Genomic DNA, 12,917 nt, shown 5'->3' on the forward strand with positions numbered 1-12,917 from the left:
AACTAGTAATTGCTGCCACCAAGTATGAGAAACTATTGTTGGAGGAGCAGCAAGTAAAGCACTCATCTAAGGTGTCTCTTTTCTACAACAGCAACACTTCCATTCACCAAGTGGAGTTTGAAGGAGAGCCAAAAGAGAATAATGGCCATGAAAGAGAGAGAATGAACGTGTGTATGGTTGAGATGACTACCCCTTTCAAACCCTTGACCGTAAAAGGGTTAGTACGACCAGAAAGTGGTTACAAATGATGGTGGATTTGTCCCCATGAAACCCCCCAAGTACCAGAGTTATTCCTTTGACTTAACCAAGGCAGCAGAAATTTATGAAAAATTGGTGCAGGCAGGAGTGATTATGCACGACAACACCAAAACCTTACCTAAGTCCGAGGAATTAAGGGGAAAGAAATATTGCAAGTTACACTACACCTTCAACCACTCCATTACCAATTGTGTTTAGTTTAGAGACTGGATAAAAGACCTCATTGTCAAAGGAAAATTGTTGCTGGAGAAACCAAAGGCCAACATGATGATTGACACTGACCCTTTTCCAGAAGTCTCAATAAATATGATCAACCTGACGTGGGTTGAAAAGGGAAAAGACAGAGTATTTTGGGAGGTAAAGGTGGAAAGAAGGTAAGTCGATAGGCCAATTGAAGGGGCTATGAAGTTGCCCGAGAATCCCAAAACAGCCATAATCAAAGAAGTAGTTTTGTGTAGTTGATGCCAATGTGAATGCGAGCTCGAGGTCCCGGCGATAGAAGCCATTATTGATCAGAAGCTGATCAAAAGAAGAAACAAAGAAAAGCAAGAAGCCCATAAAAATGTCATGCAAGCAGCTGAGAGGGAAACTTCTAGGAATGCTTTCCAACGGCTGAGAGGAAACTCTCAACCAAAGAGCTTGTTAGAAGTGTTTAGGAATTACGAAGCTTCTGAAGAGGTGGATGACAGAGAGGCCAAGGTGCCAAGATGGGTGGATGTGAGGCCACCTCAACCAAGCTATACCAATAGAGTTGTTAAAGTAAAGTGGAGGACCGTGACTCCAATCACAAAGAATAATCATGCCCGAATCAGGCGGAAATGGTATGTGGTCGAAAATGATGGAAGGCCCGCTAAAGAAATGGGAGCCTCCATGATTAAGAGGGTCCAGAGGCAACAAAAAGCCCACATGAACTCATTGAAAGTCCTTACTACCTCATAAAACTTTGAGAATGTAAACTTTGAGAAAGTACCTGATGGAGGAAGAAATCAACTCTAATGGAGAACCAAGAAGGAGGTGGAGAAGGCTAATAGGAAGACCAAAGGGGAAGGGGAACATGTGTTGCAGAACCCCCATCCTGGTAAATACAAAATCTTGATGAGAGCTCAAGAGGATATAGTGATAATGCCAACCCCAAGATGGAGCCCAGAACCAATATGCTTTGGAACTATCTCACCTGAGAGGGGATTGCCCACACCATTGTTGGTCGATACTCTCTGCGAGGTACCAGAGCAAATGCCAAACTTTGGCATAACCCAAGAGGAAAGGGTGCCCGAGCTGATGCTACCAGAAGAAGCACAAGCCTAGTTAGATGAATTCATGAACCATATTGGGGGCAAAATGGAGAACTTATCTGGACCTAGCAACTTCCATGTAAACATGACATATGTTTTATTTGCTATGTATTATGCTGAGCATGATCAACCTGCCACAATGAAGGGTGACTACTTAGCAATAGAACCTGTGATGGCACATGTTAGTATCGAAGGGGCTGGAAAATAAAAGTCGAGCAGAATAGATTTGCTCGAGCCCACAAAGAGAGAGCCTGAGAGGGTATACACACACAGGATGGTCTTCAGTCACCCGAATTTGGCCATGGCCAACCATCTCAAGCCCACTTATGTAACTGCTTATCTGGAAGGAGTGCCCCCACAACAGGGTCTTGATTGATGGTGAAGTAGTGGTCAATGTGCTGTCATACAAGCAAATGAAGAGAGTATGCATAAGTGAAGAGGATCTTATCCCCACAGATCTTATAGTTTCCAGTTTCTCGGGAACCATCACTAGGACTCATGGGATACTGCTATTGGAAGTTGATTTGGGTTCCAAACATATCATGTTAGCTTTCTTCGTTGTGGATAGTACTTCCACATATGGAGCTTTGCTGGGCCAGGATTGGATTCATCAGAGTCTTTCGGTGCCATTCACCCTGTATCAACAAGTGGCAGTTTACCATAAGGAAGAAGCTATAGGACCTGGATTTTAGGAGATGGTAAAGTCCGAGTCACGACCATTCATTCCCACTACCAATGTGGCAGAAGACAATTTTTATAATTCTAGCATTGGGATTCTTTACTGTTTAGGAGATGATAAGAACGACCACTCGACTAAGGTGATGGCCCAAAAACTTTTGGAATAAGGGCTATTCCTTACAAGGGAAGAATAAGACCAACCTCATATTATCTTAACTCCCCAACACCAGTAATGTCATAACAAAGAAGGAATGACCAGGTAGTTACAGTCATGTCCTTAATCAAAAGACTATTAGTGTATCAGAGAGAAAGAAATCAAGAAATGAAGAGTTGGGTTGAAGAGCACTAAGAGGAAGCCTCAAGTAGCTAGAGTGAAGAAGAGTTTTTTGGAAAGGAGTTGGAAGCGGCCATACAAATGGCTGAATGTGTATATGACTTGGACAGGCCAGAAGACTTGCCCGGGAATCTAGAGTTAGTTGAATTCTTGCGCGCAAAACTTGACAAGCCACCACCAGAAGTACAAGACCCTTTATAGACCATTGATTTAGGAGCTAAGGAAGATCCAAGACCTATCTAGATCAGTGGCTTATTAGAAACGGAGGATTGGACAAAGATAGTCAGCCTTTTGCATGAGTTCAAAGACTGTTTTACTTGACATTACATTGAAATGCCAGGTTTGGATTCAACCTTTGTAGAACACAGAATGCTTATTAAGGAGGGGTATAAACCTATTAAACAAGCACCACGAATGATGTCTAAGGAGATCGAGGAAAAGGTCAAAGAAGAGATCGAGAGGCTGGTGAAAGCTGGATTTATTAGGCCTGCCAAGTGTGTCGAGTGGTTAGCCAACATTGTACCCATATTAAAAGCTATAACTAAGGCAGTCAGATGTTGTGTTGACTATAGGAACATTAATAAAGCCACGCCTAAAGATGAATATCCAATAACCATGACTGACTTATCCATAGATGCAGTTGCACAAAGTCGTAAATTTCATGGATAACTATGTCGATTATAATCAAATAAAAATGGCTAAAGAAGATATACACAAAACAACTTTTAGGTGCCTAGGTCATGTTGGAGCATATGAATACTTGGTAATGTTATTCGGGCTCAAAAATGCCGGTGCAATATATCAAAGAGCAATGAACGCCATTTTTCATGACTTAATTGGCCACGATATGGAAGTATACAATGATGACATTGTGGTGAAGTCTAAAACTGAAGAACAGCACTTGGTAGACCTCAAACGAGCCTTAACAAGAATGAGGATCCATAAGCTAAAACTGAATCCAAAGAAATGTGCTTTTAGAGTAAAGTCAGGCAATTTCTTGGGATTCCTTGTTCATCAAAGAGGTGTGGAGGTTGACAAGAACAAAGTTCGGGTAATTGATAGGAGCATATTTGTGCGACTTAGTTAGCTTGTTCTTGCGCATTTGTGTTGTTATTTCTTAGTTAATGTAGTATTTCAAGTCATTTTCGTGTGTTTGTAAGTCCAAAGGGTTAAAGTACAAAGAAAGTGCATTTTGGTGCATTTTGTTGCATTTTGGAGCAATTTTGGGCACTAAATGGATAACACATATATGGACGAAATTTGGAGTTCAAAAGGCTAGAAATCTGATAAGAAGATGAAGAAATTAAATTAAAGACAAAGAGGATAAGAAATCACTCAAAAGAGGAAACATTATCCAAAACCTTTTCCAACCTTATCATATCCAGATCTTATCCTATCTTATCCTAACCTAATCTTGTTCCACCTTAATCCTAGCTACAAGTGGACCTAAAAACATGATTTCTAGAAGCTTTATCTGACCCTAAAAGGATGCCACACCCTTCCCCCTTTTATCTCTTCTAGAAAACCCAAAATCAGCCACAAAACACCTAGTTTCTAAAAGCCTAATTTTAGACGAATTTCCTAAACCTTTTTCCTTTTGGATTCTGATTTGTTAGGCCTCATGCCTTGTGGATTTGGGTTACACAAATCCTTTTATGAAACGCATTGGGCCAAACCCTCTCCTAAGTGGATTTAATCACTTATTGTCGAACCCTAGGGCCCTAATCCAATAAATCTGCTAAGTGCAACCCTAATCTAATTAACCCTAGGACTATATAAACATATTTTCAGCCACAAATTCGTATGAACCCCTTATGCCATTCAGAAAATCCTTGTCGCAAGCCTTAGACCCCATTCTCCATCATTCATACACTCCATTCACATCCATCTACAACCTGCCATAACTCTTCACCATTTAAAATCCCCAAAACCACCACCCACTTCTTGTGCCGCAGCAAGGAAGAAGGAGGAAAGCCCTAGCCGTGCATGCCATTCGAATTGGGTTGCTAGACATGTTAGGTGTAATCTTTCTTGTGTTTTTCAATGTTTAATTTCAAGAATCTTTGCTTTGTGAGTATGAGGAACTAATCCCCTCTTAGCTAGGGAGAATTTCGAAACCATGGCTATATTTGCAATATGATTTGATTACTTCCAGTTGTGATTTCATGAATTGTGAATTCAATTTACTTATCTATTTGAATTAAAACTTGTTTGTGTATGTGGGTTGAGAGTGCACACTTAATTTGCATGTATAAATCTGATGCTAGATATAAGGAAGCTTCACCTAATCGTTGTGATGAGTAGTAAAGGTTGTTAGTCACAATCATGTTAAGTAAGATCTTGGCATAAGTATCATGCACTTTCATAGTTACGAATGCCTCGTCAACACTTATGATTTTCATAGAGTTTAATGATCTTTGATTGATTCTCTATTATGCGCTTTCATGTAGAGAACTTTTGATGAATAATTTGATTGCAATGCGCTAATTCCATTCAATTCAATAACTTACGGAAAATCTGAGGGTTAATTTAAGCGTACCTAATTAACTTGGGGTGTTGAGGTTAATGATTCATTGAAAAAGCAACTGGAGATTGTTTTGTATGCAAGTATGTCATGTGTGGAGAAAGACCTCTGAGCTAGCCCATCATCCATTTATTTCCACCAATTTCGTGCAAATCTGCCTAGTTCTAATTTCTGTTTTTTGTTTACTTTATTTTTGTCCAAAACCAAATCCCCCTTTAGTTTAAAGTGTCTAACTAGTTAAAATCTGTTTTAGATTGTGTTTTCAAGTGTTTTGAGTCAAGTTAAAACCAAAATTCGTCCAATTTTGTGTTTAGAGTCAAATCTGCCCAGTTTGTGTTTTTTAGGCAGTTTTGAGTGTTTTTAGGTTATTTTGAGTCTTGTGAACTTGTTTTGAGTCTTTTAAGTTGAGTTAAGTGTTTTAAAGTTTAGTTTTAGTTATTTGAGTCAGTTTAAAGTGTTTAGCAATCCCTCCTAATCCTCGGTTTAAGAACAATCCCTACTTACTTATATACTACAATTGTCAAACGAGGGTTTAATTTGTGTGTGAAGTTAATTTTCGCATCAAACTTTGGCGCCGTTTCCAGGGATTAGCAAATTTGCTAATCCCTTGTTATTTCTTTTTGTTTATTTTTGTGTGTATTTGGTTCTAGTTTCTGACCTTGTTTTGTTTTCTTGTTTTTAGGCACTAGTTTATGACTCGGAGTTCTCAACCGGTTCATGCGCATATCTTAGACTTTGACGACGATTTTGAGCGAACTTTGAGAAGGAAGAAGAATCAACAAGAGCCTCAACCACCTCAACCTGCACCAGATCTTGAAGAAGACGAAATACAAGTAGGAGAGCAGGCCACGGCTCAAATTTTTTAGGAAGAACAAGTTATGGCAGCCGACAATCGAACAATTAAGGAGCTTTCCGCTTCGGGATTGGACAATGCCATGCCGCTATGCATTCAATATCCAAGGGCAACCCCAGACAAGACCGACGAGTTTGAACTCAAGTCAAGCTTATTGCACCATATTCCTAAGTTTCATGGGTTGTCCATGGAAGATCCTAATAAGCACTTGAAGGAGTTTGAGGTTGTTGGCTCAAGTATGACCCCAGTGAATGTTGACGGGAGCATTTTAAAGATGAAGGCTTTTCCCTTTTCTCTCTTGGAAAAGGCTAAAGATTGGTTGTATGAACTAGCCCCCGGAACTGTCACATCATGGGAGAGTATGAAACGGGCGTTTTTGGAGAAGTTTTTCCCCACTTCTCGAGTCATTCTTTTACGCAAAAGAATTAGTGGCATTCAGCAAAATCAAGGTGAATCATTTCCAACTTATTATGAACGTTTTAAAACTCTTGTTGCTTCATGTCCACAGCGCCAAATGAAGGAGGAGCTTCTTCTTCAATATTTCTACGAAGGGCTTCTACCAATTGAACGGCAAGTGCTAGATGCCTCAGCGGGAAGAGCTTTAGTGGACAAAACGCCCATGACCGCTAAGACTCTCATTGCCAATCGAGCTTTAAATGCTCAACAATATGAAGGCGTTGGTCAAAGAGACATACCATGGCAGCAGCAAGTTAATGAGGTAAGTGTCATTTCCGAACTTTAAAATCAAATGGCTAATCTTACTTCTCTTCTTTCGCAGGTGGTTGAAATACCAAAGGCACAAAGTGTGGCTGTTTGTGGCGTGTGCTCAATGAATGGACATCTCACGGATAAGTGCCCTCAATTGATCAAGAACGGAGGGTGGGAATCTGCTAATGTCGTGGGTTATGGGAGCCAAAACCAAACAAGGAGTGATCTTTTCTTTAATACATACAATCCCGGTTGGAGAGATCATCCAAATTTTAAATGGAGGGAGCCACAACAACCCCAACAATAAAGCGCATTTAGACAGCAACCCCCGAGATTCTACCAAAGGCCGTATGTACCTACACAACCCCAAGCACAACCTACCCAACCCAAATCAGGTTCGTCTATAGATAATGACCAAATTTTTCAATTACTAACTTCTATGGCACAGGGAATGCAAAATAGGGACAAAAAGGTTGATGAATTAGAAAAGCAAGTTGGGCAGATTGCGAAGTTCATGGGCCAATTCAGAGAACAAGGCAAGTTGCCTAGTTCAACCATTATCAACCCAAAAGAAGGATTCGAATTTGCCAACGCAATCATGTTGCGAAGTGGAAAACAAGTTGGAACGACCTCACAACCATCTAAATCAGCCCCAACTGAGGATGAAAAGTTGCAATTCAAGGAGGAGGAACAAGAGCAAGCCACGGTAAGGGTAACACCTCCCATACCGCAGCCACCCAAACACTCCCATTCGTCTTCCAAAGGTAAGGAGGTTCCAAACTCGATTATTTCTAATGTTATTCCCCCAAATGTACCCTTCCCTCGTAGATTCATGCAATCGAAGAAGGAGGGGGTGGAAAAGGACATTCTGGAGACATTTAGAAAAGTACAAGTCAATATATCACTTTTGGATGCAATTAAGCAAGTTCCAAGGTATGCCAAGTTTTTAAAAGAACTTTGCACCACTAGGAAGAGAATTGCGAACAAAGAGGTTGTTAAGGTAAGTGAAAATGTCTTAGTTATCTTACAACGTAAAATGCCCCCTAAATGCAAAGATCCAGGTAGTTTTACAATTCCTTGTGTTATTGGCAATAATCATTTTGAACATGCCATGCTAGAATTAAGTGCATCTATTAATGTCATGCCTTACTCAATTTATGCATCTATGAACCTAGGTAAGTTAAAAAATGATGGTGTGATTATTCAATTGGCCGATAGATCTAATGCCTATCCAAAGGGTGTTTTGGAAGATATTTTAGTGCTGGTCAATCATTTAATCTTTCCGGTGATTTTTTACGTGCTTGAAATGGAAGACTCGATTCATTCTCCACCCTTGCCACTCCTACTTGGAAGACCATTCATGAAAACAGCCCAAACAAAGATTGATGTGGCCAAGGGAACATTAACAATGGAGTTTGGTGGTGATATAATTAAATTCAATGTTTATGACTCTATTAAGAATCCTAATGATGTTCGTTCTTGTTTTGCCATTGATGTGCACAAGGATATAGGGCAAGAACAATCCACACCTATCAAGAAAGATGCATCAAGAACCACCATTGAAGAGGGAATTGGAGTGGTTGCCCTAAAACCACCCAATCTGGCTGAGAGTAGCCATAGTGACATTGTTGATAGGGCTGCCACTTTTGAGTCTCCATCACAATATGTTTGTAAGTCTCCAACCCCAATTCCAATTCCCATTTCAACTAATAGGTTGTTACCTTCTTTGGTGCAGGTATCTAATCGATTTCAAGGTGGTGGGAGCATTTACATGGACTTTAGGAACCAAAAAACCACAATCAGGGAGGATCACTATCCCCTTCCATTCATAGAGCCATACTATGAGCACCTTGAGGAGCATGTTGTGGAGGATATACCCCTCCATGCCGTGGGCTCCAATGAAGCCTAAAAGGAGGTATCATCCGGCTGGAAGACGTTAAAGCAACCGCTTCTTAGGAGGCAACCCATACATTGAACAAGGAGAAGATGGAACTTCCACTCCAAACCCAGATTTGCGTTTCTAAACCCTTCTCTTTGCTGCTTTATTTTATCATGCTTAGTTGTTTGTTATTTGTTTACTTTTGTGTGAGTCTTTGTGTGAAACATTGAGGACAATGTTTGATTTAAGTGTGGGGGGGGGTAAACAAGTGTTTTTATGCAAATTCGTGGGATTCTATCACCTATCACTTCTAATGTTGTTTTTCACTATTTTTAAGTGTTTTTAGTGCATTTTGAGCTGTTTTGATGTGTTTTGAAGTAAAAATCCGAGAATTTAGAAAAAAATTGAAAAAAGTGTTTTGAAAAAGCCAAAAAGAGTTGTTTTTGGGTGTTTGTTTATGTCTTAGGGTACCTTCCAACACCATGATGAGGATTTGGTTTTTAATGCATGACTGTTAAAGAGAGTTACAAACATGGATGGAAGTTTGATTTACTCTTTGGTTTATGCTTGGTTGTAGTTATAGTTTACGAATTCACATGTAATCACAAAGGATAAAATCAGTTTTTGTAACATGCTTGAAGGAAGGAGCTCAAACAAACGCTACATCCCTGGGAGACTTGGGCCTAAACATTTATTTGGAGAGTTATTAATCTGTGCATTCTTGTTTTCTAAAGTCGTTGCATGATCTCATTATTCTTTGCTTGGTTGCTACTTAGAATGCATTTCATCACTATAGTTCCAAATACTAGAACTCATACTTGTTTCATTCAAAGCATGAAATTGATTAGCATAACAAATAACAAGTTGAAGTTGTTGAGTTTAAGCCTAGAGCCAAAAAGCCTTACCCCTTTTGCATATGTATTGTAGGATTAGCCCATTTGAGCCTTATTTAGCTTATTTTCTTTGTTAACCACATTATCCTTACCTAGCCTAGAATAGGACTTTCCATACCCTTGTTCTTGAAGTATAGTGGAGCATGACTTGGAAGGAATTCCTTTTGAGTGACATTAGTGCAAAAAACAAGTGTGGGGGAAGAGATTTTGTGTGTGTGTGTGTGTGCCAAAGTCTTAAAGGAGGCACGGATAGAAAAAGGAAAAAGAAAAAGAAAAAAAAAGAGAGAAAAGGAAAAAAAAATTGAAAATAAGTGAGAATGAACTCACAAGTATTGATTGTTGAAGAAAGGGTCCAAAAGTTTGAATTTGACCCTAAGTATTGCATGAATCTCCCCTTGTGCTTAAAAGGTAGTTTTTTTGCTCTAAAGGGAATTCTAAGTGCCTAATTCATTACTTTACTCACTATTGCTGTAAGAACGTTTGTTTCCTCTACCTTTCCTTGTTAGCCAATACCTTAGCCCCGTTACAACCCTTAGACTTCTATTGTGATTGTTATGTGTTTCAATATGTGGAGTTTAGAATTGGTTTGAGCATATGGTATCCCTGGTTCTCGCGTCTAAGTAGTGGCAGTCCATTCATGAGATCATATATATACATGCATTATTAATTCCAGAAAGTGCTTCCTTTGTTTAAAACATATGTGAGTGGCTCGTCTACATTTTTACATTAATCTTCTCACATATACCTAGTGTAGGGAGTGTAGTAAAAAAATCTGTGTGAAAATTGAGAGTACATCTAGTAAGGAATTGAGGGAATTCTCTAAAGCATGTTACTACATTCAAAATGTTGTTTTAATTGATTAAATGTGAGCTAGTGAATGGTGACTATGATTAAGTATGCTCGAGGGTAAGGATTGCTTAAATCTATGTGAGTGGTGAACTTTGACATGTTATGTTTCATTGGAAATCCCTGAGGCAAACGTTGGAAGGTTTAGATTGTATGTTTTGTTTCTTTTGTTTGTTTTTTTTGCTCAAAGACTAGCAAAAGCTAAGTGTGGGGGAATTTGATAGGAGCATATTTGTACGACTTAGTTAGCTTGTTCTTGTGCATTTGTGTTGTTATTTCTTAGTTAATGTAGTATTTCAAGTCATTTTCGTGTGTTTGTAGGTCCAAAGGGTTAAAGTACCAAGAAAGTGCATTTTGGTGCATTTTGGAGCAGTTTTGGGCACTAAATGGATAGCACATGTATGGGCCAACATGGATGGACGAATTTGGAGTTCAAAAGGCTAGGAATCTGATAAGAAGATGAAGAAATTAAATTAAAGACAAAGAGGATAAGGAATCAACCAAAAGAGGAAACATTATCCAAAACTTTATCCAACCTTATCTTATCCAAACCTTATCCTATCTTATCCTAACCTAATCTTGTTCCACCTTAATCCTAGCTGCAACTAGACCTAAAAATATGATTTCTAAAAGCCTTATCTGACCCTAAAAGGATGCCACACCCTTCCCCCTTTTATCTCTTCTAGAAAACCCAAAATCAGCCACAAAACACCTAGTTTCTAGAAGGCCCAATTTTGGACGAATTTCCTAAACCTTTTTCCTTTTGGATTCTGATTTGTTAGGACTCATTCCTTGTGGATTTGGGTTACACAAATCCTTTTATGAAACTAATTGAGCCAAACCCTCTCCTAAGTGGATTTAATCACTTATTGCCGAACCCTAGGGCCCTAATCCAATAAATCTGCTAAGTGTAACCCTGATCTAATTAACCCTAGGACTATATAAACATATTTTCAGCCACAAATTCGTATGAACCCCTTATGCCATTCAGAAAATCCTTGCCGCAAGCCTTAGACCCCATTCTCCATCATTCATACACTCCATTCACATCCATCTACAACCTGCCACAACCCTTCACCATAATCAGCCATCATTCATCATCCTAAGGAAGAATACACCATTCAAAACCCCCAAAACCACCACCCACATCTTGTGCCACAGCAAGGAAGAAGGAGGAAAGCCCTAGTTGTGCATGCCATTAAAATTGGGTTGCTAGATGTGGTAGGTGTAATCTTTCTTGTGTTTTTCAATGTTTAATTTCAAGAATCTTTGCTTTGTGAGTATGAGGAACTAGTCCCCTCTTGGCTAGGGGGAATTTCAAAACCATGGCTATATTTGCAATATGATTTGATTACTTCCAGTTGTGAATTCAATTTACTTATCTATTTGAATTAAAACTTGTTTGTGTATGTGGGTTGAGAGTGCACACTTAATTTGCATGCATAAATCTGATGCTAGGATATAAGGAAGCTTCACCTAATCGTTGTGATGAGTAATAAAGGTTGTTAGTCACAATCATGTTAAGTAAGTTCTTGGCATAAGTATCATGCGCTTTCATAGTTATGAATGCCTCGTCAATACTTACGATTTTCATAGAGTTTAATGATCTTTGATTGATTCTCTATTATGCACTTTCATGTAGTGAACTTTTGATGAATAATTTGATTGCAATGCGCTAATTCCATTTAATTCAATAACTTAAGGAAAATCTGAAGGTTAATTTAAGTGTACCTAATTAACTTGGGGTGTTGAGGTTAATGATTCATTGAAAAAGCAACTGGAGATTGTTTTGTATGCAAGTATGTCATGTGTGGAGAAAGACCTCCTAGCTAGCCCATCTTCCATTTATTTCCACCAATTTCGTGCAAATCTGCCTAGTTCTAATTTCTGTTTTTGTTTACTTTATTTTCGTCCAAAACCAAATCCCCCTTTAGTTTAGAGTGTCTAACTAGTTAACATCTGTTTTAGATTGTGTTTTCAAGTGTTTTGAGTCAAGTTAAAACCAAAATTCGTCCAATTTTGTGTTTAGAGTCAAATCTGCCCTGTTTGTGTTTTTTAGGCAGTTTTGAGTGTTTTTAGGTTATTTTGAGTCTTGTGAACTTGTTTTGAGTCTTTTAAGTTGAGTTAAGTGTTTTAAAGTTTAGTTTTAGTTATTTGAGTCAATTTAAAGTGTTTAGCAATCCCTCATAATCCCCGGTTTAAGAACGATCCCTACTTATAGACTACAATTGTCAAAAGAGGGTTTAATTTGTGTGTTAAGTTAATTTTCGCATCAGTAATCATAGAATCACCTCCTGCCACCAATAAAGTAAAACTACAGAGGCTACTAGGAAAGATCAACTTCTTAAGGAGATTCATTGCCAACTTGGCGGTCAAGATTCAACTGTGAACTTCTTTGCTAAAGTTGAAAGATAAAGAAGAATTTGAGTAGGGCCCACCACATCAAAAAGCTTTTGACAGCATAAAGGCTCACTTAGCCTCCCCACCAGTGCTCATGCCACCTCAAAGAGGAAAACCATTAAAGCTTTATATTCTGCCTCTAAGAAATCAATGAGAAGCTTGTTGGCTCAGAACAATGAAGGTGGGAAAAAAAAAAAAAGCAATCTACTACCTCAGTAGAATCCTTACTGAAGTAGAGACAAGATATACACC

The sequence above is a fragment of the Pyrus communis genome, chromosome 14 (assembly GCF_963583255.1).
Source record: "Pyrus communis chromosome 14, drPyrComm1.1, whole genome shotgun sequence".
In the NCBI taxonomy this organism is placed as follows: Eukaryota; Viridiplantae; Streptophyta; class Magnoliopsida; order Rosales; family Rosaceae; genus Pyrus; species Pyrus communis.